Here is a 24,593-nt window from a genome sequence, read left to right on the forward strand (position 1 = left end):
TGTGCCCGAAGGATCATTTCCTTAAGGCACAGCCACCCTTCCTGGGCTCCATCTCTTCAAAACTCCTACTCTCCAGTGCGTCCTTGACTAATCGCCTGAGTTCATTGAAATCAGCTTTCCTAAAGTCTAGCACTTTCACCCTACTAGTTACCTTACCCACTCGACGTCTTATGGTGAATTCTATTATTTGGTGATCACTGTCCCCCAGATGGCTACCGATCTGTAGGTCCCCTACCATGTCATCCCCCGTTGCCAATACCAGGTCCAGTAAGGCATTCCCCCTAGTGGGACCGTGTACCTCCTGTGTCAGGTGGAGGTCCTGTACGCAGGATAGGAACCTGCGTGAACGGTGGGACTTTGCTGTCTGCGTCTCCCAGCAGATGTCTGGGTAGTTTAGGTCCCCCATGACTACCGCCTCCTTAGTTTTAATGGTCTCCGAGAGCTGCCTCAGGAGCCCTGTATCTAGTTCTTCCCCGAATCTAGTATCTTCTTGAAACTTGGCAGGCTTCATACACTCAGCAGAAGCTACCCCCCCGCCGCCCACCACACCCCCTGCAAGTTTCACCCAAAGCAGACAAAAAACAACAAAGTTATAGATATTTCATTGATTCCCCATTATAACCTATGGCCAGATCTCCAAAGCGGCTCCAAAGTTTCGGAGCTGCTTTGGCTGATTCGAAGCAGGAAACTGATCCGGAGTTCTGGATTGGATCCCTAGCATCCAAAGTGACCGGATCCAAAACCGAATTGAATAGCTGCCTAGTTGCACAGGCCTAACAAACACTACTGATGTTCAGTCTACTGATGTATAGTACCTTACTCCATGGGGATTATTGATGTATAGTGCCCCCCCTGTGTTGTAACAAAAACCAACAAAGTTATAGATATTTCACTGATTCCACATTATACCCTATGGCTGGATCTCCAAAGCGGCTCCGAAGCTTTTCTGAAGCGCTTCGGAAAGCCTAAAGAAGCCAAAGCTTCGATCCAGACATGCTGCTTTGGCGTCCAAAGCATCTAAATCTTCTCTGGATCCAAAGCACAGTCTGAAGCGACACAGCCCCAGTGTTTGTACCCAAAAGCTTGCAAAGAACAATTTTTCCAAATATTTAGCTGGTCTAATAATATCGCATCTGCCCCAAGAACCTTGTCTGCAGTATACATCAATGCATGGAGAGGTGCAGAGTTGCATCTCCAAATATCAATGAGCAGAAGGAAGGAGTACTGTAAGAGTGAGGTTGTAGGCGTGATGGTCCAGATATTATGCAAGAGGCAAGGATTTCTTAAGGTGATATCTTTTATTGGACCAACTACGTAAGAATAAAGCTGTACATGTAGCTTAATAAGAAAAGCATTGATTTATGCTAAAATACTTATGTTTGTATGAGGGCTTTTGTTAGAATGGATTGATGTGCCGTTAAAATGAACAGTGACTGGTCTGTTATCTAGGCACCTGGAACCACAAGGTTTATGGGTAGGGAGGCCCATTAAGAACTAAAAGGAAACCTTATAGAAAACCCCCATATAGAAGGGATTTCCCTGTGTCTTTGGCTGTAGCTAAGTCTGTCCTACCAGAGATGATGTATCCTATGGTTTGCAACCATACTTCAAAATAGTGAATATTTTATGTCAGGTTGCACCAAAATTTCAGATATTCTCTAAAAAATACCCAAGATATTCAAAAGTGCTTGCTGACCCTACACCCCACCTCACAAACTTCCATGCTAGCAAGGCCATTAGAATGGGTTTTTAGAGCTGAACTAGACCCACTGGCAAACTCATTGTTGAGGTATTTCCTGGAAGCGTTTATAACTCCTTGGTTACAAGAATGTTTTTGTTTGAGATGGGAAATCCAATGGTGAAGTGCTCCTCACCCCATATCTGGTTCCTGGGCTGTACTGCAGAGCAAGGGTGGAAATATTTTGATGGCAGCACCTGGTATAAATGTTGGCAATCTGTCATGGATCTGGGATATGTCCCAAGACCTTGGGGTTTTTTTCCAAAAGTTTCTGGTACTATTTTCTCATTAGGTCCCAGGAATTCAAGAAGATGTCTATCACGATCATCATACTACCCTTTCCAGCCAGCACCTGAAAGTGCTAAGCAGCCTGGAAAATGGAGACCAGAAAGAAAAAGTGAACTGAAAAATGAAGAAAGATCCAGGCTCTTGGTATTGCCCTAGTTTTAGCCGGAGGTTCTGGTTGGGTATAGTTTATCCTGATTTTCCTCTTCCTTTCTCTATACATAGGCGAGGAAAAGGCGTTAATGAATCGTGGTAAAAGTTTCATCAGTGAAGGAAAAACTCCTTCTGCGTTTTCTTCCACATTAAGAGCATGACATCTGCTTAGCAATGACTCAGACCATTTTTCATCCAAGAAAAAGTACCCACACACACCCAATCAAGCCAGAAAGTGCTTCTGCCAGCGAGGTAGAGAAAGAAAGGGTGAAAAATAACAGAACAAGGAGAAGAAATAGCTGACAGGAGTTAGAATGGCTAATCAGGAGTGAGGGGCTCCTTAATTCTCACAAAACCCCTTCAAAACAAGCGAAACACAGCACAAAACTCCCACACGTTGGGAATAAGAGGACTTAAAGATGTTTCATCAGTAGCATTTAAGATCATTTCAGTTTCTGGAGGCTGTGAGATAATTGTATTCAATGAGTTAAACGGATACATCTTACAAGCTCACAATACATACAGCTAGAGCGGGGAAAGTCATTTTCATTAAAGGTTACAACAGGGAAGTAGCTTAATTGGAAAGCTTGGAGGCTTTGCTAATGGTTTAACTAAAATGGAGGAGGCCTTGGGGAAAGAATACACAGGCCTGGAAAAATGAGGACCATTAGTCATTCATGGAAAGGTAAAGAATAGGCAGGGGCTGGAGCTGTAGGAACTATGTCTCATCCCATGGGGCCATCTTGGAGGGTAGAGACTGGCCTCCACTCCATTGGGATCCCCTGATGTTGGAAACAGGGACCACTGCTCATGTGGGTCTTGATCCTATGTAGTGCTACATCCTGGTCCCTGCACAGCTTTGAAATATTTGCTTAATTTTAAGCACATGAGTAGCTCCATTGAGATCAATGGGATAAGCATCATCTTTCCGAGCTCAGGACAGCCTTTTTGAGCTTGCTCCCCACTTGCAAATGCCTTGGTTCTAGTCTTGGTCTTGTTCGTTAGCCATTGCGCAGGAAACTCGGAAACCCCAGGCAGTTTAGTTTGTCGATGAGTGGAATGGATGTCAAACAAGAGGTGCTTTCCCTCCTTCATCCCCTTTAAAAGACCGTGCTAGACAAGTCTTTCCACATTACCTAAGGTGAGGCATCCTACTGTTCTAATGCAATGTGATTGAAGCACCAGACCTTTACATGTCAGACAGAGACGATACGACACGGCTTAAAAATAGCGCCGTTTGCTTTAGAGAAATCAGGCCCTTCCTGAATGAGAAATTCTTGCTTTGCTGCACTCATCTGAGTGTGTCAAATGGAGGAAATGCCAGGGAAGCCAAAAAGTGGATGGTAAGTAAGTAACCCCTCATCTGTATTCAGGGGTGGTCTTGGCTGGATTGCAAGACACATTTGAGAGTTAGGTTTTGAGCAGAAAAAAATACAAAAACCAAAACGAACCCAACAGGCTCACATCCCTGAGGAATGCCTCATCCCCCTTGGCTGGAGGCTGCCTTTCTCAAACTGCCCTGGTCCATTACTGCGTGGGTCTGGTGTATGATGTGAGAGATTCTCTGCGGTGCTGGAAGCTAACGGGGTTACTCAGCAGAAATAGCACAGTAATCAGCAAAGATTTCTCACTGGGCCCAACTCTATCTGCACAAATCAGGCACAAGCTGCAATCTATACTTTCCTGCCAAACTTCCCACTAGCCTGGGAAATTTGCCCAGGCCCGAGATCCTGGGTGTGGATTTCTCACGGATGCTTTTTCCCTTGCATCTCTCCAGTTTCTTTCTCATAGCAGCGGAGCACTGACACACTCAAGGGGATCTGATCCCTGATTCTGACAATTGTACCTCCTGCTATGCTACACAACTGATTGTTGGTCCTAGCTGGGACCTACTACATTTTCAATTTAAGGTGTCATATAAACCAGCCATAAAAATGTTCTACATATGATGTTCTACATATAATGTAGAACATTTTTATGACTGGTTTGCCATTTTATGGTACCCTAAAAAGGGTGCATGTGTAGCACCTTTGCCATGTATGCCACAATTAACATGTTAATCATGGCATACATGTAACATATAGAGGATGCCTACAGTAGCCATGTATTCATGTACCATTCAGGCAGAAAGGACCCCCGTGATACTATGATGATGTTCTTGCATGGTATTTTCCTACCAACCTCCATCCTTACATGTCCTAAACTTTGGCATACAATTGACTATCAATCTGAGGACTGCATGTATTAAATGGAGTATATGTACTTTGGGATGGATCCAGCTGTAGGTCAGCAAGTGCTTTGTTAGGAGTTAGTGCTTGCAAGCTTAACTTGTTGCTGTGCATGTGGGTAAGACTGGGTGAGGGGAAAATGTTGATTCTTCTAAGCTTTGCCCACAAGGTTACCTTGGCCTCACAGTAAAACATGGGATACCACCAGCTGTAAACTGGGCAGATTTTCACAGTATGATCATGTTTCTCCTTGGAGGTCCACAGAGCTCCCTGGCTTTGTCTCGTCTTGGAACAGTGGGGCTGAATCTGCCTGGGGGCTCTAGCACATTGGAAAACTATTGTGTTGTGGTATCTTCCAAATGCCATGGATGTATGGTCCACACATGAGCCATTGTGAGGATCTCAGATCCCCCTTCTCTTCTTTTATACATGGAATGCAAGCGTTAGCAGTGTTGCTGTTTCCATTATTGTCACTGAGTAAGCCTCCTGGTTTATCTCCCAGTTCAGACTCCAGAGGGAAGTTATTCCGTGTTCCCTGCAAAGTCATCTCTGCACAGGTTACTCTTGCTTCACACTGTTGACATTTTCCTTGTGGCCAAAGGAGCTGATGTCTGAGCTTTTTTTTAAAAAAGTGGAAGGCGAGATTTTTGGAGAGCAAGACAGTAGGGTTCCTAAGGTTCAGGTACGGTATATGGACAAGGGCTGGTGAGGTACAAGACTATGCCGTACAGCAAATTTGAAAATAAATGCTCAATAGAAATGCTTCAAAATTATTTAATTCACTGAACAGGTTTCATTTCACTGATGAATTGAACCTTATCAGAGAGTTTGTAAGAACAGTTCCTAAAAAGATACTCATTTACTAATTCGAAGTGTGCTGAAAGCTCCCTCCACTTACAGCCAGATTGTAGGAGTTTGACATTTGTATGCCTATGTTAGGCTTTTTATTGAACCTTGACAGGAATTAATGCCTAATGGCGTGCCATCTGACGGGGAAGACTAGGGCTCCATTTGGAGTGCTGACAATATTATCAGCTAAAATTCACATTTTCAAAAATGCACACTGTTTTGGACTTCTGAGAGCCTGCTTTCATAGATGCTGAAAGCCCCACCCCTGCAGCTGAGGACCTCAGGCTTGAGCTGGGCATTCAAAAATCAAGACACCCATGTTTGATGGATTTCCCATCATTCTTTATGCCCCATTCTTCTCTTTCTCTTTCTCTTAACCTGTTCAGATGCGCACAGCGAGTGCACAACTTGAACATTTCACTTTGGGCATGCATGGTGAGGGTCCAGCAATACCCAATGCTGGTAGGGTTGCCAACCTGGTTGGAATTTATTCCATGAGATTTCATCACGACAGCGCCAACATGCCCGCGACACACAACGTGAACGTGCCCATGTGCTTGCGTATATCAGTTATGGATTATGGTGCATAGACTTTATACCAGGAAGGCAAATTTGCATCACTACTACATTTTAAAAACCCATTGGACTACAGGCAACCCCCGCTTAGTGCTCTTAATTGGTTCCTGAAAAAACGAGCGCTAAGCGAAACGAGTGTTAAGTGAAACCGAAAATATTTGACAACCCAAGATGATGACCGCGATTGCTTTTAACGACCCAAGATGGTGACTGCAAGCTTTATAACAAAACTTGCTGAGCACTACATGAAATCAGGTATCAATTTAAAATGAGTGTTATAGCGAAATAGTGCTAAGCGAAACAGCGTTAAGCAGGGGTTGCCTGTACTGTATAAATCAGATTCGACATTTAATATTTATTTTAATGAATGCCCTATCATTTATCTCCCAGGAGACTCTGAGCAGTCTCCCGGAGATTTATATCTAATTCCAGGGCAATCCTGGAGGGCTGGCAACCCTGAATGCTGGTGGTTTGTCTAAGTGAACACAGGTTTGGGTGAGTTATCGGCCAGAGTAAATTTAAGTTGTTTGAACTTTCTCACTGTAAGAGTGGTTAAGTTTTAGAACAGATAGCTTAGAGAGGCTGTTGAATCTCCATTGTTGGGCATTTTTAAGAGCAGATTAGATGGACACTTTGCTGGAATGGTTTAGACAGGGACTATCCTGCCCTGAGTGGAGGTTGGACTAGATAACCTCACGAGGTCTCTTCCAGCCCTGCTTTTCTAGGATGCTATCAAGGACTGCTATCTTCCATGCTCTGCAACAGATACCTCTTTCTGTAGCTCATCCAGTTTGACCTTCAAAACCCCTCTATTACTAAACTCCCAAGAATACACTTTGAGTTACAGTTGTTTATGAGCAAGGCAATTGAGAATGAAGGCACGTTGCACGAAGAGGAGGCTTTCCCTCTAAGTCACATTTCCGGAGACAGAAGGGATTATCGGGGGCTGTTGTTTTATAACAGTTTTTAATCTCGGAGACATCCGAACATCTTGTTCAAATGAAAAGCATGTCGGCGGTTAGTGCTGCTCAGACGGTGTGGTAGCAGCCTGGGCAGGAAACAATGAAGACAAATGTAAAGTTGCTGGCCATTAATCATGATCCTTTGATATGTGAAAGCACCTCAGTCCTTAGACTGAATATGGTAATGGAACAATTGCTTTGTGGGGAAAAGCCATCTCCAGCACTTGGAAGCGTAACAGAAGCAAGAGGAACAAAAATAGGACTTAGCAGACTGGTTTGGTGCCTAAACCAGCTGGGGCTTGCTTGTAGTTTAAAGTTAACCACTGAAGGACATTAAGAGTGTGTGTGGACGGCAGCTGGATAGGGGTCAAACTGAGTTTGCCAAAATGCAGGCAGCTCAAAGCATGAGCCCTTGGGCTATTTTCTGAAGGGCCACATGTGATTTGAGTAGCTCAGGTTCTGTCTGACCTTAGCCTGCCTCTGAAATGACTGGAGACCCCGGGAAGGCTCCCCATGGCCTTTGCTGACAGACCTCCCTCCCTGCTTTTCGAACCGCAGCCATTACGTGTTCCCTTTGGGCCCTGGCTTTGGCTGCAGAAATGCAAGTCTGGGGTCTGATTGTCCTGTATGCCAGGGTCTTTTTACACTGTTTTTGCAGCATAAAAGGGCCCCAGAGTGGGTGTAGGTGGATTTTTTGCTACTATGGGGTTCAAAGGCGCTTTCATGTACGTTTGTATTTGTAGCAATGCAGAAATCGCAGAGCTCATGAGTGGTTTGGTCTGGGATACACAGCCCCAAGGGGGGAAACAGCCATTTCTGGGGGGCATTCCTCAGGGCAAGTCAGGTAGAGTCTCAGCCCCTCCTTTCGTGTCAACCTGCACCTCACTGCAATAAGCTTTAAGCTTGTTTTGCCCCAAATAAAGCTGTGCAAGCAGTATTATCAAGCATCCTCTGAGTAAAGAATTCAGACCACATCAGCAGCTTCTTGTGTGCGGCTCCAGGAAGTGTTTTCAGTGAGTCCATTTTTGCGCTCAGAAACTTTCATCCGCAGGGGAAGTGCCAGGGACACTTGTGCATAAATACACATGAGAAATACAAGTAGGCATAAGCACTAACCCATGTGTGACTGAAAATGTTTGGAGAATGCTCTGTGGACGTAGGAGTCAAACCCAGCATCAGTAGCAACAGCTGGACCAGCGGCACTGGTGACAAGTATTCCAGAAACCTTTAAGTTGAATTTTATGACTCTTGTTGTTATTAATGCCCAATGTCGCAGTGTGCCGAGGCTCCAGTCAGTGTGCTGTATTGTACCTAGCTGTGTATATAATTCTTTCACCTAATGAAAAGAGTCTCTCTCCAACCTGTGTCATCAAATTTGCCCAAAATGATCTCTAATGTTTAGTGATGAAAACTTCTGTAACCATCTCAGCTGGTTGCTAAGATATCAAAGGGGATAAATTTGCAGAATAAATTGTTCTGCTGTGACTAGTTCACCTACCTCTAGTCACACTGACAGGTGATAAGCCAAATAATTTGGTTAATAAGACAACAGGAACGTTTGGATGGACTAAATTTAAATGTTCCTTTGCTTTGTTCTCGTCATGCAGAATTCACTGTGTTCATTAGGGACTTACTGGAGAAATAAACTAGTATTGGCTCAGCAAGAAGAGCACCATGTACTGAGCTTTCAACTATGTCATCTAATGAGATGCCAACTTGGCACCAAGGTCCCTTCACCACAGCACTTGCTAGCAAGAAACTGGGCAACTTGACCTTCACCAGTTCAGTTTAGAGCATGTAATCTACTGATGCACCAGTACAGCTTCTTGCAATGTCCTAGGTATTTTTGGAGGCCTCCCATTCAAGTAACAACCAGTGTTGGCTTTCTTCAGCTAGCAGGATGGAATAAATCACAGCCCAATACTAGTCATTACCATGGGTCTATTCTTTGCAGTGCAAGCCAGAGTGCCCGCACACAGTACAGGTCACTGGCAAATGTTGCGGCAGCAGAGGTTTCTCTCATGTCAGCCACTCTTTGTCTCCGCTGTCTTGCTAAATGTGATGGGCAGGGAGGATTGTAAGGGCTTCGACTTTCAGTACAAATGTCATGCTTAAGGTCTAGGTCAGTGCTATCCACATGGTACCACTGCCCTAATAGTCCCCCTTGCTTATGCCCTCCGCCTGTGCCCACCGGAATAAATGAAAGGGCTTTCTCTGAATCTCAGGCTCCGAGCTTGTGCCCTAATATCTCTACTGAGAGGTAAAAGCATGGGGCTTCTCTTTAACTGAGTGCAAGGGGTTGGGCTACAGGATCTCTTGAGGCCCCTTCCACCCAACATTTCTATGGCTTCAGTCACAATGACATGGAAACCAACTGACACTGTGAAAAAATCCCATGCCATCTCCAGGCACTGAGCCCATACTGAGCCTGGGACTCATTGGGTGAATGCGGGGGCTCTTTCTTTCTTCTGAGTAAGCAGTGACACTGGTGTCCACCTCTCTTCCCTCCTCCTCTCTGCTTTCAGAGATCTATCGATGTCCAGAGAGTAACAGGAGGCATCTAAAAGCAGCCTTGCTGCGTGCAAAGCTGTTGCCTTTTCTTTTCATTCCTTTTGGCATTTGCTGTTCTGAGGCTGAAAAGAACGTGCATCTCCCAGTAGTTTTTTAATCTTTCCAGGCCCAGTACTTTCGCATCACTTCTGACAACACGCAGCAAAGGCTTTATTAGTCAGAACAACCTGCTTGCCTTCTGAACTTTTCATTGCAGACAGAGCCTTTGCCTGGCTCTCCTCCAGAACTGGCTCTCCTGCCAGATGTATTTCCTTGCTGACAGAAACAGAACTTAGGAAAACACCGTACAGTTGGCACCAAGCGTTACCATCTGATCCAAGAGGGAGTCTGCAGTAGCGGTATTTGATCTGAAGCACATAGAAGGAGATAAAGTTTTCTTGCCTTTCTTTTTTCCCTGTTAATTTTCTGCGTCTCCATTACATTCACAGGATCCTCTGAGTACTTGTCATCTCAGAAGTTTGACCCATGCTCCCCCTGGCCAAGTACAGGCAGCCAAAAAGCCCGAGGCTGAATCGATTCAGTCTTTGCAGGTTAGTCTTAAACTGCAGCGATTAAACTGAGAAACAACTGGATACACGTTTACCTTTGATTCAGGAATTGCAGCCACGTGCCAGCAGTGGCTTAGACCAGGCTCTCTGGCACTTCCTTTTCCTGCTGCCCCCGAGGTCTCTGGGATTTGCAGTTCAGCATTACAGCAGCAGGACTCTGCAGGGTTGCTCATTACTTCCTCTTCCTGCTTCCAGGTGCCTCTGGGATTTATAGTCCACAGTTTCAGGGAGCAGTAACTTTCAGTAAGTTTAGCAGGGCAGCTCTGTACTGGGGGAAGGGGGGCTTAATCCCCCTCCCTGGCCCCAGACCCCAGACCCCAGGCAGGGTTTACCTGAGGGGGGCAGTCCCTGCCTCTTCCCCCCTCCCCGCAATCCCAACCCTTCTCTGCTGGAGCAGACAGCACAGCACAACCCAGGGATGCAAAGCATGCTGGGATGCAGGGGGACACTGATTTAACTTGAACCAGGAAGGAGTCTGGGACAGAAGTTTCATAAACCAGTTTGACCCAAACTAGTGAAGTCTGATACTACATTCAACCAGGTTTATCTTAAACCAGTTTTAGCCATTTTGAAATGGGTTTATGTACATTGAGCTTTTGTTCTGTTACAGGTTTAAACCTGTTTCTGATGACTTAAACCAGTTTATGTTTAACTTCTGTCCCTAGCCCCTGTTATAACTCTTGGCCACCTTTCATAGCGAGACAGGTGGATGTCTCCTCCCTCCCAGTTCATTCCCAGAAACAAACCTCCAATGAGCTTTGTGTGCAGCTGATGGATAAATCCAGCTTTTTCTGAGAAGAAAGATCCTTGCCAGCATTTTGACTGAGGGTATGACATGGAGAAAGGCTCATATGAGGCCATCCTTGAGACTATTTTCTGTTTGGTTTCTTTCTGTTTGAATGTGGAACCTCCTTTAAAGCTAAGAACAATTGGTTTTGCTTAGGAGCTGTTTAATTTATGGACTTTCTCTTGCTATGGTAAAAGTTTCTACCCATCTTGTGTGCTGCCAACATTGGCCAAATGGAGATGAATGCACTGTGGAGGTACTCCGATTACAAAAGCTACTAGCACCACTGCTTCAGGATTAAAGTAGTTGTCCAGTGGTATCAAGAAATTTGTTCTTAGGGTAAAATACTGCACACTGAAGTGCATCATGCACTTCTGGGGATAGCATGTCCCCAGGGAATATCCAGTATGGGCAGGGTGCGGTGGCTGAATACTTAAGACATCTCACTGTGGCTCCAGAGATATGACTTTGTACATTGCCTTGGACTTGGGTCAAAGGCAGTCCCCTCGTCAGCCCAGCTGTAAATGGCTTCGTGGTCATTTGGGTTGGAGAATTAATAGCGGCTATTGCATGATGCTATCCTTATGTGCTGTTGGCTATAGGGGCTGGTGTGTCTTATCTAAACAGCCCCAGAGGTCAAAAGGTTCAGATGAGCCCTTGACTGTGACCCAGTGGTGGCTGTCCCTGGAGACAAGATGTTACTGGAGAGGAACACATTGGTCTGTCCTGCTGTGGCAATTTCTGCCTCTACATCTGCTTGTTTTGCAAGGCCCATAGGATGGTAACCTCTTTCCCGAAGCTAAAATGGATGTTTGTCTCTCAAATATTTTGAGTTTCCAGTGTAGCAAGCATATAGCTGAAAGTGTCAGGAGCAAAGTAATTCACAAGGGGTGGGTTTATGGAATTGAAATGCTGGAGGCACTTGGTTTAGAAAGGATCTGGGAAGCGAGAGATGCAAATATTTGGTTTTCTTAATACTCTGATTTAGGCTGAGCCCTTGTTTATTATAACTTCATGAATGTGAGGTTCCTGGGGGAGGAATCACAGGCAGGATCCTCTGTCGCAGCATTTGTCACTGCCACCGGGTTTATGCATCCCACGTGTAAGGGAACCCGGCAGCTGGCTATTGTGGGGTGGGGGCAACGTCTGCAGTGCTTATTCAGTGGGAATTTATGGATAGAGTCCAAATGAAGTTAGGACCCCAAGGTTTTGCTCCACTTAAACCCAAGGTAGAAAGCTCCCCCTCTGTCAGTCAGCCGTTTCCACACCCGGTCTGGGGAAGGATCATTCCCTTCATTCCCAGATTCTGGGTTTTACCCTGCTTTGATGACCAGGCTCTCCGACAGCCCCAGTGCTCAGAAGGGAACCCGTTCCACAGGCCCCGCTTACATCCAACCCTTATTCCTCCATCCACTTCTGATCCCAAGGCACATCAGGTACCCCAGGGAGGCTGGCGTTGTGGTTCCACACTGAGGTCTCCTCTCGAGGGGGGCTGGTTTGACTTCCCATTTCAGACGCTTCTCACTCCGACTGTCCCCTCGAGGCTCTTATGGAAGCCAGGATGGTGTGAGGGTGCAGACAGGATGTCGGGTGAGAGACAGAGACTTAATGTGCTCTGCTCTTCCTCCTCCTCCAGCTTCTTGTTACCTTTCCTGTCATTCTGCTTTGCAATAGCTGTGTCTTCCCTTAGTTCCTTAGCCCCGACCTCTGTCACTTCTCATTCCCCCATGCAGCACCCTGCTGGTCGGATGTGGGGACTGGAAGTTCACTCCAATGGGTATTCATCACCTTCGATGTCTCACTGGTAGCTTATTAATAATGATCTGACGGCTCTTGTAGGGGATGCCTGGCCAGAAGGGGGATAATGAGGAGCAGTGGGTGACATTTGGAAGTTGGTGGCATGGAAGTGCTTTGTGTAGAGAACAGGGGCGTTGTGCTGGGCATCTCCACATTGTGTGCTCTTCCCCCTGCAACAACTAGCATCTATATCATCAGGAAAGCGATGTGACATCATCCAGATTCTCATATGCTCAAAGGCCCTTTTTACATCATTTGGGCGGGGACATGGTGCTTTTCTAGTGCTTTAAGGCCCCATTAAATTACCAGAGTGGCATAAGAAAGCAGTCTTTAAATAAAAATCTGCCCCATGGTCTTTAACTACCACAATCAGGTGGTTTCTTCTACCACCATTGACATGCAGATGTGTTTTCTTGCAGAGGTCTTTGCCTGGCATGTGAAGAACAACAAAGGGAACCCAACAAGTTACATTGCAATGAATGAGGGTCCTAGCAGGGCTCCTAGCAGCATAACTCTGTGGTTTAACTGTGCTGGTGCCATTCCTTAAATACACTGGTGTCATTATATTGGTATAACTGGGAACACGTGCCTAGGTAAGCAAGCCCTGATTTTTTAGGTGGTATTGATTAAGGCTTACTATACACAGAGGCCATTCACTGTGGCTGGTTTGAGCTGGGTCTAGCTGGCAATGCAGACATATCTGTGCAGTGGGTAGCACCAGGAGACTCTGCCCCGTACTGGGTCCTGGGACACTTCCACCCTGCCATTGCTAATGTCATGATGATCATACAAGCCATCAGGGAACGCTGATCTTCTGGCCAGAGGAAGAGGAAAGTTTTGAAGTCAATTTGAAGGGAGGGGAATGATTCAGTATCTCCGAGGGAGACCGGAGGAGGATGAGACTACCAGAGAGAGGTAGCAGCCCTGTCCTCTTGGATCAGAGGTGAGAGAAATGATCCAGACTAAGAGTGGTGGTTGCATACATTCACCCTGAGATTTGCTTCTGTTCTGGGATTCATGTCCAGGAACCACATCACTAGGACATACAGGGGCAGCAGGAGAGAGATGCTGTGCTGGGGAAGCCTTTGAACCTTATTAGGGACCGTGTGAGTCGCATGTTTGGCAGGGACTTTAGGAATCAGCCTGTTACTCTCTAGGATTGGGTCATCCGCAGGCCCTCCGCCAATTTTCCTACATCACTGCTACACCCTCTTCCAGCTGTTGCTTTCAGGAAGGAAATCTGCCAAGAATCTCCCATCCCATGATGTTTTTGTGGCTCTCCCTCCACCCCCGTCTCTTAAAAAACATAGTAACGGCACTTTGTGTGCGTGTGTGTGTCTCCATGTATGTGCCTGTCTGCAAGGGGGTCAGAGAACAAGTTTCCTCCTGGAAGAGGTGCCTGGTGGAACAACTGACAAGGTTTATGCCGACCTCTGTGCCCGAATGAATGATCCTCTCAGTTGATGCCTTGAACATCTCTGGAGCCTCCTGTGGGCAATTGGTGTTTCCAGGGGCTTCGGTGGAGCGGGTGCACACTTTGTCTCCAGGCTCAGGTAGGTCCACGGCGAGGGAAGAGCAAACCCAAGGTGAACTTCAGCAATGAGAAGGTATTTCTCTCTACTGAAAGATTTTGAAGCTGGGTGAAATGGGGGAACAAGGGCAAGCTAGCCCTCTGCCTCCCTGAATTTCTCTGCAAGCCCTGTACCCTGCTTTAAATACACTGGGGTTTTAAAATAACAAATGTTTAATAAGCTCTCTCCCCACCACCCTTAATTTAAAAATAAATCACTGCCAGCATCCGACTGCTGCTCTGCTCTGACCCTGCAACCGATGATGAAACTTGCTGACAGGGATCCGGCTATGTCCCCAGAGGGACCTCATTGAACTGGGGTGCCGGAGACCGGGCTGCTGTAATTTAACACAAATAGATGCATAATGGGATGACTGAACCTCCCTCAATGTTCAGATGGGAGCCGGAAAAGATTGAAGGACCATTTGATGATAGCAGGATGCTGTGGGCTGTCCAGCGTGCTGCAGAAGCCAGAGCAGCAAATGAGACGTTTGGTTGTGTTGAAAATGGGAAAGAGAAAGCTGAAGAGGAAATGACCGTAGGATGGGACATCTGGACTGGGCCAGGCTCAGGAAAGATTGAGGGGTCACTAGAAGTCCGGACTTAGAAGGGAGGTATTGCAGGTTACCCTAGAGAGGACGGTAGAAGAGGCCTTGACAAAGCTGCTCCCAGTAACAGGTAACAGAGAACATAATAAAGCCCAGGTCTGGGCAACCTTTTGAGCGCACACACTCTTCCTCAGGCTCAGGGAAAATTAAAGATGGTAAAAAGTCCCTAAAAGTAGAAAATAAATTTCATTTTTGCACAGAGGAAGCTGCAGGTGGAAGTCTGTTCTTCTGGGTCCATGGGAGTGTCCTTGTGGGTTGCTCTTTGATGTGCAGATAAGGCATTTTTTATGATTTCCCAGCTGGTCTCATAAAAGGGTTAATCTCTGAGCCAAAAACTCTAGAGTTTTGCATTTCTTTTAGTCTCAGACCAACACGGATCCCAAACATATCCCTGAAACAGGTCTGGGCAAGGCATTGTGTGTTTCCCTCTAATGCCTGAGCAGGATTTGCCCAGTGAAGCTGGAGGCAGGACTTTGAAGGTGCATGTGACAGGATCTGTCTAGTCAATCTGTGGAGCTCGTGGCTGCTGGAGGTCTAAGCTTGTTAATGGAGCCACGTTACAACTACAGCTCAGTCTAATGTGTCTGGTTGGTTAAGAGCTCCAGACAGGTATGATTTGTGTCCATCCCCCACCACCCATGTCAGGTCATCTAGGCATCTTCCACAAAAGTCCCCTGGCCACAGGATATCTCTGGGTTCAAAAGATTAGATAACTTTGTGGAGGACAGGGGCTATTGAACACGACAGGCAGGGATGTTACCTCTGGCTTCGAGACATCCTTATCCCTATGACTGCTACTAACTGGGATGGCATGATAGGGCATGGATCACTCTACATGAGACCTGTTTCTTATACCCTCCCTACAAGGTTGGAGGCAGGATATTAGGCTAGATGCTGTATTGTCATGTGCTGAATGTCCTCAGGGAAACTACGCTGATGCTCCCCCAGGCACTCATGCAATCCAGTGCATGTCTGAGGCAGGTTGTATCATGGGGTAGGGGCAAAGGAAGATCAGGAAAAGGAGGATGGGAGTGGCGGGGTGTGGAGAGAGGACAGTGACTTCATCTTACAAAGAACCAGTGGATGCTACTACCTTCCCTCAGCAGTCTCTCAGGGTCTTTCCCCACTAACTTGCGCCCTCACTCATAAACCCTAACCCTATCCTATCCCCCCACCCTAGTAGCTCCTACCAATAGGGAAATGGAGCATCCTCTGCTGTGGACCTATTTTGGCCGGCACCTGAATCTAGAGCTGGGCAAGTCTACTTGGAGCAAATTGCCAATGGAAAGAGCTTGTCCCTATCCCTCAGTGCTTTGCCCAGTTCACTTTTTAAATGCCTTCCTATTTGGGATTGGGTGCGTCTCACACCAGAACTCTTCCCCTGGAGTGGTCAGTTTGTTTGTCGCAAGCCAAGCATGTTGGTAAGTTCTTGGTTTCTGCACCTCAACATTTCTGGGAAAAAAAAAAAAAAGAAGAGAAAAATTCAGCAAAATCTGCTGGAGATTCTGTTCTCCTTTTCCTAGGGCAATCCCCGCCTCGCTACTGGTCCAGTCAGCAAGTTTCCTCCTGATTCACCCCTTTGTGCTTTTGCAATAGGTCATTGTGCAAAAATAAACCAGATTGATGTTAGTGCCACCGATTCCTGTTTTTCGAGCTGTGGTCTTGCTCTGATTAGCCGGGATACAGGTACAGCATTGGAAGTTGGGGCTTTCTGTGTTTAAGAGGCACAGCCACGGAGCTGCTGCTGCTTGGGGGGCTTCTCGTAGAAGGCTGAGGGCTTCTACCACTGCTCCCAGTAGGCCACCCATGCTGGTTCTCCTAATGGGGCAAATGTCACCCATGATGGCAGGTGTGAGAGAGTCCCAAATGCAGCCTGATGCCTTTCAGTCTTCAGTAATTTCCCTTGAGTCACATCCTGTGGTACAGGGGGCAGCTTTGCAAGACGGAGGGGCCATGTCAGGCATTTCCTCCTCTTTGACTTTGCTTTCAGATATATTCCCTTCTGCACTCGGGCATGCATCAGGTCCCACGTCCGGCTCCTCCTCCTCCTTGTTCTTGCTTGGGATCCTTTGTTCTGTTTACAAGGGGTTACACGAAACAACGCTGTGCTGGGTCTATGCCTCATTCCCACTTCCTACAGCATCCTGCATTTCCTTGGAGGTCTCCTAGACCTCGGTGTGTTTAGCTGATGGGATCCAAGCAGCTGAGATGCTAAACAGTTGCAGACCTCAACTATAATCAGACTGAGCACAAATATGTAAACGTTAGGAAGCTGGGGCTCTCACGGCACCGGCAATATACAGAGGGATGCCCGATGCCCGCTGTAGTGCCTCCAAACCGTGTGTCCGAGATCAGAGTAGCATCCCTGTGAGTCCTCAAGGGGCAAAATCCAGACTATAGGAGAACACAGAACAGCCACAATAAGTGGACCCGGCTTCTGAGCCGTTTTGAACACGTGCACTTGACCGCTAACAGGGTGGTTCCCCATATGAGCGGAGCAACATGAATGCAACAAAACCATTGCAGCTTTAATCCTGTTCCACTTGCTTTACAAGGATTTAGGTCTCTTGTGTCGCTACTGGAACAGGCAGAGGAGACAGCTACACCATACGTGCATGAGACACCGTACGTACAACATACACCACAACAGCTGGCAACTCTCCTTCCCCTTCTGAAGCAGTGAAAAATTACCTCTGTCCAAAGGCCAGGATTGTATCTTGTAGCACTGTGAGCTCTATATGTAGCCTGTTTAAGCGGGATTAGCCTAAAATCACCATTTTTAAGGCTCATTAAGGGTGCGTGTCCACACGTGTGTGCCTTTAATGCACCTTAAAAATGGCGTTTTTAAGCAAACCCCACCTAAATCTGATACCTACTTAAAGCAAGTACCAAATTTAGGCCTGATTAGCTAAGTCACATTAGCCCACATGTAGACTCTTGATGCGCATTAACACAATGTGTGTCAATGGACACACACCACATTCATGCGCATTAGTGTGGCTACATGTGGGCTAATGCAACTTTGCTATGCAAGCCTAAATTTAATGCACCTTAAACAAAGGTGCATTAAATTTAGGTGCATGTAACTACACGTGTATAGGCACCCTGTGTTAACTTGCAAGCAAACTTAGAAGGGTTGTTGAGGTTTTTTTTGAGTGCCCCCAGGTCACAAAAGAGCAAGAATTTGTTATAAAGCTGTCAGAGAAGGAAGTGAAGTGCAGGAAGAATGGGTGGCTAATTGGACATGCGGTTAATTGGAGTTGGATTATTTTCTTGTACCATCCTAGCATGGCACCCTCGTCACAGCATCACTGAAACCCCAGAGTCTTTGAAAGTGTACCTTTGCATCTTGCAGTGATTTCACCTGGGAGATATCCTACCCCTCTGAGGGGACACTGTTCTCCAAGTATGCACCAAGTCCCTGGACAGCAGGACAAACTGTTTGAGAAAGGTGTCCAAGGCCTGTTGGGTGACAGCATGCGTGTTTTATATTGGCTGTTCACCCTTGGGCCAAGTCAAGAGTGCACATGTTTCTGTGCCAACAGCTTTCCCTTGGCTGTTTCTCATCCATTGAATTATTTCCCCTTTGTTCAGGGTGTTTTTAAATTACAATATAGTTTTAGTGGCAGGCCAAGCTATCCTGCTCCCTCTCTCCTGATTGCAGTTTTTCCCTTGGCTCCCTTGACTCATTAGCAGCGCACACAGTGGGCTGACATGCTGATTTATGCTCAAGAGGAAGCCAAGGCTATCTAGAGAATTTCTCTTTCTTCATTGGAAGAAAATGTTGGATGTCCCAGAACGTCTGGCAGGGCTTTCATTGCTAATGCAGGTCTGGGCAGAGACTGCAGCCAGAGAACGGTCCGTGGATGCTTTCCCCATGACTGCCGTATTTCACTGCATTTCTCCGTGGTGCAATTTTGCAAACGCAGGTTGTGTCATTCCAAACTGCCCAAGGGCAGGACAAGGATGTTGTCACCCAGAGCCCTCCTGAACAGACAATAACACCTCTCTCTTGGACGGCTGTATTGGAGAGCTTTCCCCAGCAGCATCGCTGTCAAGGAACTGCTTGTTCGTGCATGATGGTCATAGTACCACACTAATGTAATGTAGACATCTCCAACTAGGACTGTTGAATACCTAGAGGTATCTGTCCCCAGAGAATCCTCTCCAGGCTTTATGCTAAGCTGCATAAAGGCAAGATCGGGACTTGGGTCAATGCTGCATGGCTACTCAGGCAGTAGGAGGCATGATGGACAATGTTCATGGTGTCTGTGCTTCATGGCTATCCTGGTTCAATGCCTTAACGCCTTCCTAGCTAGCGTATAACACAACCCTTAGTATTACTGCTGTATTTTTAATGAGTAAGTAATAGAAGAAATGGTAACAGTTCAAGGCAGCATCTCATTATCACAGAATCACAGAAAATTCAGGTTGGAAGGGACCACAGAAAGTCACATCTAGTCCATCCCCCTGCTCAAAACAGGACCAGCTCCAGCTAGATCATCCCAGATAAGGCTTTGTCTACCTGGGTCTTAAAAACCTCCAAAGATGCAGAGTCCACCACCACTCTGGGTAACCTGATTCAGTGCTTTACTACCCTCCTAGTGAGAGAGCTTTTCCTAATATCTAATCTAACCTTCCCTTGCTGCAATTTGAGACCGTTGCTCCTTGTTCTGTCACCTGCCATCACTGAGAACAGTCCAGCTCCATCCTCTTTTGTACCCTGCTTCAAGGAGTTGAAGGCTTTATTCAATCCCCCTTCGGTCTCCTCTTCTCTAAACTAAATTTAAAGTCCAGTTCCGTCAGTCTCTCTTCACCAGTCATGTCCCCCAGCCCCCAACCATTTTTGTTGCCCTCTTTTGGACTCTCTCCAATGTCTCCACATCCTTTCTGTAGTGGGGGGCCCACAGCTGGACACCGGACTCCAGATGTGGCCTCCCCTGTGCAGAATAGAGGGGAAGGATCACTGCCCTTGATCCTACCAATGCAGCCCAGGATGCCACTAGCCTTTGCAATGAGGGCACGTTGTTGGCTCATATTGAACTTATTGCCCACTGTAACCCCCAGGTCCTTTTTCATTAACCTGTGGAACCACAGTCTGCAGGATACCACCTTGAAAAAGACCTTAAATGAATACTTTAAAAAAGGATTGGGGGTTTAGTAATAAAAAAAATAGCACCTATAATATAGCTCAGATATTATGCTGAAGCTTAGTATAAAAGCTGAGCTAGCTGGTGGAGCATCCAAGGAGACAAATATAACGGATATTCCTCCTCCAGCTTCAGGGAAGAAGCTGAACCTCTGGAGTCAGGAGGGAGATGATTGGCCACCCTATTTTTTCCGAACCAGACACTAAGGAGAGGTCAAAGGCAGGGAAAGGCAGGTTGTAACAGCCCCCCGAAGCCTTTGATGCTTTTATCCACCTTGTTTAAATGAGGTGCAAGTCCTGCCAAGAAAGTAATTACCTTGCCCATTTCCAGGCCTGCTTTGGTTTGCATTTTCAGCTGTCACCTGCAAATTGTGCCCAGGCAGCATTATTCCTCCATTTCCTTAATCACACTTTAAGATCTTACCCGTGCGCCCGCTGGAACAGTTCATTCCTGGGATGGAAATAGGCCTGGGATGATTTACAGGTGCCCCCAACGGGCTGTGAGAAGTGGCTTGGTGCTGAATGCTAATTGCAAAAGGAGGATGTTATTGTTGAAGGGGCTTCGGACAACGGTTCATCACCGCGCTGCCTTAGAAAAGCCCAGTTACCACTGAAAGGGGAAGAGACGTCTTCTTCCTTGCATTTGCCTGCAAAGATGGACAGGCCGAGGGTCATCCCCACAAGCAAATCGTGCTCACGGGACCTCACAAAACGATTCCTGAGGCTCTCTCCCTCATACAGTCCCTGACACGCTCGCTGTGGGGGCACGCTCCTCCTCCTGCCGTGTGCCCAGTAGAAAACACCCATTTTTAAATCCACGTGGGAGCCAAGTTCTTTGTCATGGAGAAGGTCACATCAGAACAGGGGCCTGCCAATCAGGAGTCCTGGGTGCTTTTCCCGACTCTGCTACCAACTCTCTGAGTGGCCTCTGGTGTGTCCCTTAGCTCCTCTGTGTCTCAGTTGACCCATCTGTCAAACAGATTTCATCCTGACCTGCCTCCCAGCAATTGGGGAGGCCTAATTAATGTTTTATAAGGCTCTTTAAGTTGCTCTTCCTATTTCTTCCCTTCTCTTTCCCCTCCCCCCCCCGCCCCTTTTATTTTTCTCTTTCTCAGTGTGCTTTTATGTCTTCTCACATTTTGACTATTTTTGAGAAAGCCGAGGGAACCTTTGGGACAGTCTTGATAGGGGTTCAGTGATCATCTCCCTTTCCCTGCTTTGCATGTCCTTTGTACGTTCAGGCTGGTTCCTACATTTTTCTGTAGGAGTATCTTGCTTCATTAGCAAAGCATTACCCCCAGTGCTGAAATCTTGGTCCTGAAATCCATGGCTGTGTTTTACCTTTGCATAACACACACTCTGTGTTTTGGGTAAGAATGAGATATTTAAAGGACTGGCTAAAAGAGGAGGCAGAGGGGAGTTGATTCTTGCTGCCGGCGGGAGATTCTTTCCTACAGAAACCCTTCCCAGCACTACACTGTACAGAAGTGGGCTGTTTATCCCTCCGTATTGTGTTTTGCTTGAGTTAGAAATCTCATTTGGGATGGGCCATGGGTGAGAAACAATAGACACGTTCAATGATTAGACGTGATCCTTTTGGATCAGCTCTGCCGTGCAGGGTTTAGACACAGCTGTTTCTCCCAGCCACTCTTCCCCCTTCCTGTTTGAAAAAGAAAATCCCTTTGCCTTGGCTTGGTTACAGGTGCGGCACCTCCCTTCTCCCCAGGAGGGCGGTCAGGTTTATTCCGTGTGCATTCATTTCCTCCAGCGAGGGTGGAGGCCTGTGGTTCTTAAGCCTGAGACCACACACTGCAGCCCTCGCACAGCATATACTCAGCAGCTTTCACTCGTGCACAGGCAGTACGTGTCCATGCATCGCATGCATCCGGTGGGATTTGCTGCCTTGGTGCTGCCTGGCTGATATACCTTGACATCTTTGTACCAGTTTGCTATGGGGACTGCACGGGCCAACAAAGGATGATTGGACCAGGTCCTTTTTTATGCATGGAGGCTGGAATTGAATTCCTTCACTGAACCCCATCTCTGCTGACTGGGGGCACTATATCTGGGATGTCTCCTCGCACCACTCACTTGAAAGAGATAAAAGAAGGATGGCCAGTTGCAAGCTAGCAGGTGACAAATAATTGCCTTATAATGTTGTGTTGGCCACATCTGCAGACAGGTGCTCCTGTCCTCCAGCTAAGGACCCTGGTCGGTGGGTAGAAGCTCAGGTTTTTAACTCCCAAGTTCAGGCCCAACTAGGGGCGTCTGCACCAAACGCAGCAGCCCTGATGGGCGGCTTCTTTGCTCCTTGCAAAATATCAGCTGTGTTAATGAGCGGATGCAGCTGGGGAGAGCGCTCCCCGCCTTCTCCCACTTGTGTCCTCAAGGTACATACTTGTGGGTGATGTCAGAAAGGGAGACAATAAGCTTTCTTCCCCCGCAGCAGAGCCAGTGAAATAAAAACCAGATGGAGAGAGGAGGCCAAACCACTGGGAGCCTGAGGAGGTCAGCAGATGCAGACAGACGGCAGATGGGGTCTGTCAGTGGAGCCCTTTGCGCGGGTTCGGCTGGTTTTTTGGAGCTGCTCCTCCGGAAGCAGACGCAGGGGGCCAAGGAGATGCAAAGCAGCCTGCAGAGATGTTGCAGATGCACCTTGGCTCGCTGGGTGCTAGGTCTCGGGGAGAATCGAGGGAGCCTTTAGCTTTCTGCCCCACTTGGGCTGTTCGCATGGGATGTCTCAGGGTATTAACAGTCGCTCCAGTGCCTCTTGGCATCTCCAGGCCTTGCGTTGACCCTGGCTGTGTCTGAAGCAAAGGGGAACCAGGGTTGTCCAGGCACTGAGCAGCCTCCTTCCAGCTGTGCCAAGACAGTGGGTTTTTTTCCTTTGGAGGAGGAAGTGGCCTGCATTGCTCTGGGCTCTGGATGGGAGGGGTGGGCAGGGAGCGCTCGTGCTGTGTAGTTTGTGCCCGTGTCAGAGAGGCTGCCTGAGGAGATGTCTGTCCGTCCACATTGCCTGCTTCTGCAAACCTCCAGCCCCTTGGGTGAGCTTGAGCTGAGATGGCCTGTGCAGCTGGGCTGCCACCTGCCCTCCCGAGCATCATCCCATGCAGGCTCTGGGAGGTGGTTGGGGAGCCGAGAGGGACAGGAAAGGGGTATAGGCAGGGGTCAAGTTATGTGGGGAACTCTATTGCCCCTGCCAGCAATCTCACACCCCTCAATGTCCTTGTCCTTATGGCTCCCCGCCCCTCTCAGATGGGAAACAGAGGCACGGAAATTAAGTGACTTGCACGAGGTCACCCAGGGAGTCTGTGGCAGGGCAGTCTCCTAAGTCCCAGCCTGTTTCTGGGGATCCCTATGGTTTCCTTGGGGAGGTGTCTTGTTTGCCCTAGAAATCTCATCATCCTGTCTCAGTTTTTGGGTGGGAGGCACCAGATCCCTTGTGAATTCGGCTACAATAAAAAGCAGTAGCAAAGACATCCTTCATGGCCTATTCGCACAACGTGGCTTTGTCATAGCTGGGTCCCCAGCACTCATTAAATGTTTCCTGTACCACGGGCTATGGGAAGGTCACTGAAGATCAAGCAATAGCAAAGACCATGTTTTAGGCAGGGGAGAGGCAAACCGCATTGTCCAATTGTCCGTGATCAAGGGTATCTTGTTTGGCATCAGCATGCTCACTCCTGCCCCTGATTTTCACGAGCCCCGCTTCCTTGCGCCCGGGGCTGGCTCGCTTTCCAGGAGGTGATTACATTAGGCCTCAAGGCGGGGGTTTTGGTTCCTTCTTTCCCTCTCCATTTTTTCTGGTTCAGAAATGGAGTGCTCAGCATGGGGGGGTAGACACAAAACAATTGCTGCGTGTGTAGCGATTGCAAAACCGTGTGCCGAGCTCATGTGCCAGGGTATGTCAGCCTAATTTTAAAGAAGTGGGACGGGACAGTCGTAAGCCAGGCTCAGTCCGCTTGAGGCATGTGGTCTTGAAACTCCCAGGCTCTCTCATTGCTCAGCCTCTGACCAGGTAAATATATATCTCCATTATTAAATCTGGATTCCTTTCTAATGATCCCTGGGAGGGCTTCTCTGTGATGCTGGGACCTTTGGAGCAGGCAGCGTTCAGCTCCTAAATCCTTCCCAGAGACCGTCCAGGGGAGGTTTCATTCCTCCTTTTCAGAGGAGAAATCCCTGAGTTTGAATTTCACCTGGGTGCCAGCAGCTTCCCAGCTTGTCTTCCCTCCACCATCATTAAACAAAAAAAAAGCCTGGTTTTGCAATTAGCTCTATCGGAATGGGATATATATCTGCAAGGCTATGGCAGACTTGAGACCCACAGTAGACTGCTCTTTTCTGCTGTGTTTGGAAGGGAGTTTTTTTTTGCCTTTAGGTTTGTTGTAGAAACAATTTCTTTCTGGATGGCCCAATTCCCCCAACTCAGATCCTTCTGAGCAGGTTTTTTCATGTTGCTCCAGCAAGGGGGCTGCCTTGTTAATGACTGTGCAATTATCTGATGCTGATGCGTGTGGTCATTTCCACGTCGAAGTGTCTCCGAGACAAGCTCCGTGCGGAGAGCGAGACATAAGGCTGCTTTTACAGTTGTGTTGTTGCACGACGAGTTGCTGCATGTATCCACCTGGGGGAAAGGGTTGCTTTACCTGAGGTTCCTTAGGGACTATCTAAAGTAGGACAAAAAAGGGCAATTCTGTGATCTGCAGCCCCTTTGTAGCCTACATGAAAAGAAGTGAGTGGCAGGGGGGAGGGGGGGAGGGTCTCTGCCT

The 24,593-nt window shown here is 47.4% G+C and overlaps 1 protein-coding gene across 6 annotated transcripts in view; it reads left to right on the plus strand.

Annotated features, from left to right (window-relative positions):
- The window catches only part of CMKLR1 (chemerin chemokine-like receptor 1), a 149,756-nt gene that overhangs the window by 94,126 nt on the left and 31,037 nt on the right, over nucleotides 1-24,593 (plus strand). For 2 of the 6 annotated variants that reach the window (XM_025198688.1, XM_025198662.1), the window contains exon 1: nucleotides 13,837-14,047. The exons of 2 other annotated variants lie outside the window; for them this stretch is intronic. The gene's annotated coding sequence lies outside the window, so the exon portion shown is untranslated. Of the gene's footprint in view, nucleotides 1-13,836; nucleotides 14,048-23,749; nucleotides 23,840-24,593 lie in introns of those variants that run through there. 2 more of the 6 variants (XM_006015158.3, XM_025198683.1) reach the window with 2 other exon arrangements.

The sequence above is a fragment of the Alligator sinensis genome, unplaced genomic scaffold (genome assembly GCF_000455745.1).
Source record: "Alligator sinensis unplaced genomic scaffold, ASM45574v1 scaffold628_2, whole genome shotgun sequence".
In the NCBI taxonomy this organism is placed as follows: domain Eukaryota; kingdom Metazoa; phylum Chordata; order Crocodylia; family Alligatoridae; genus Alligator; species Alligator sinensis.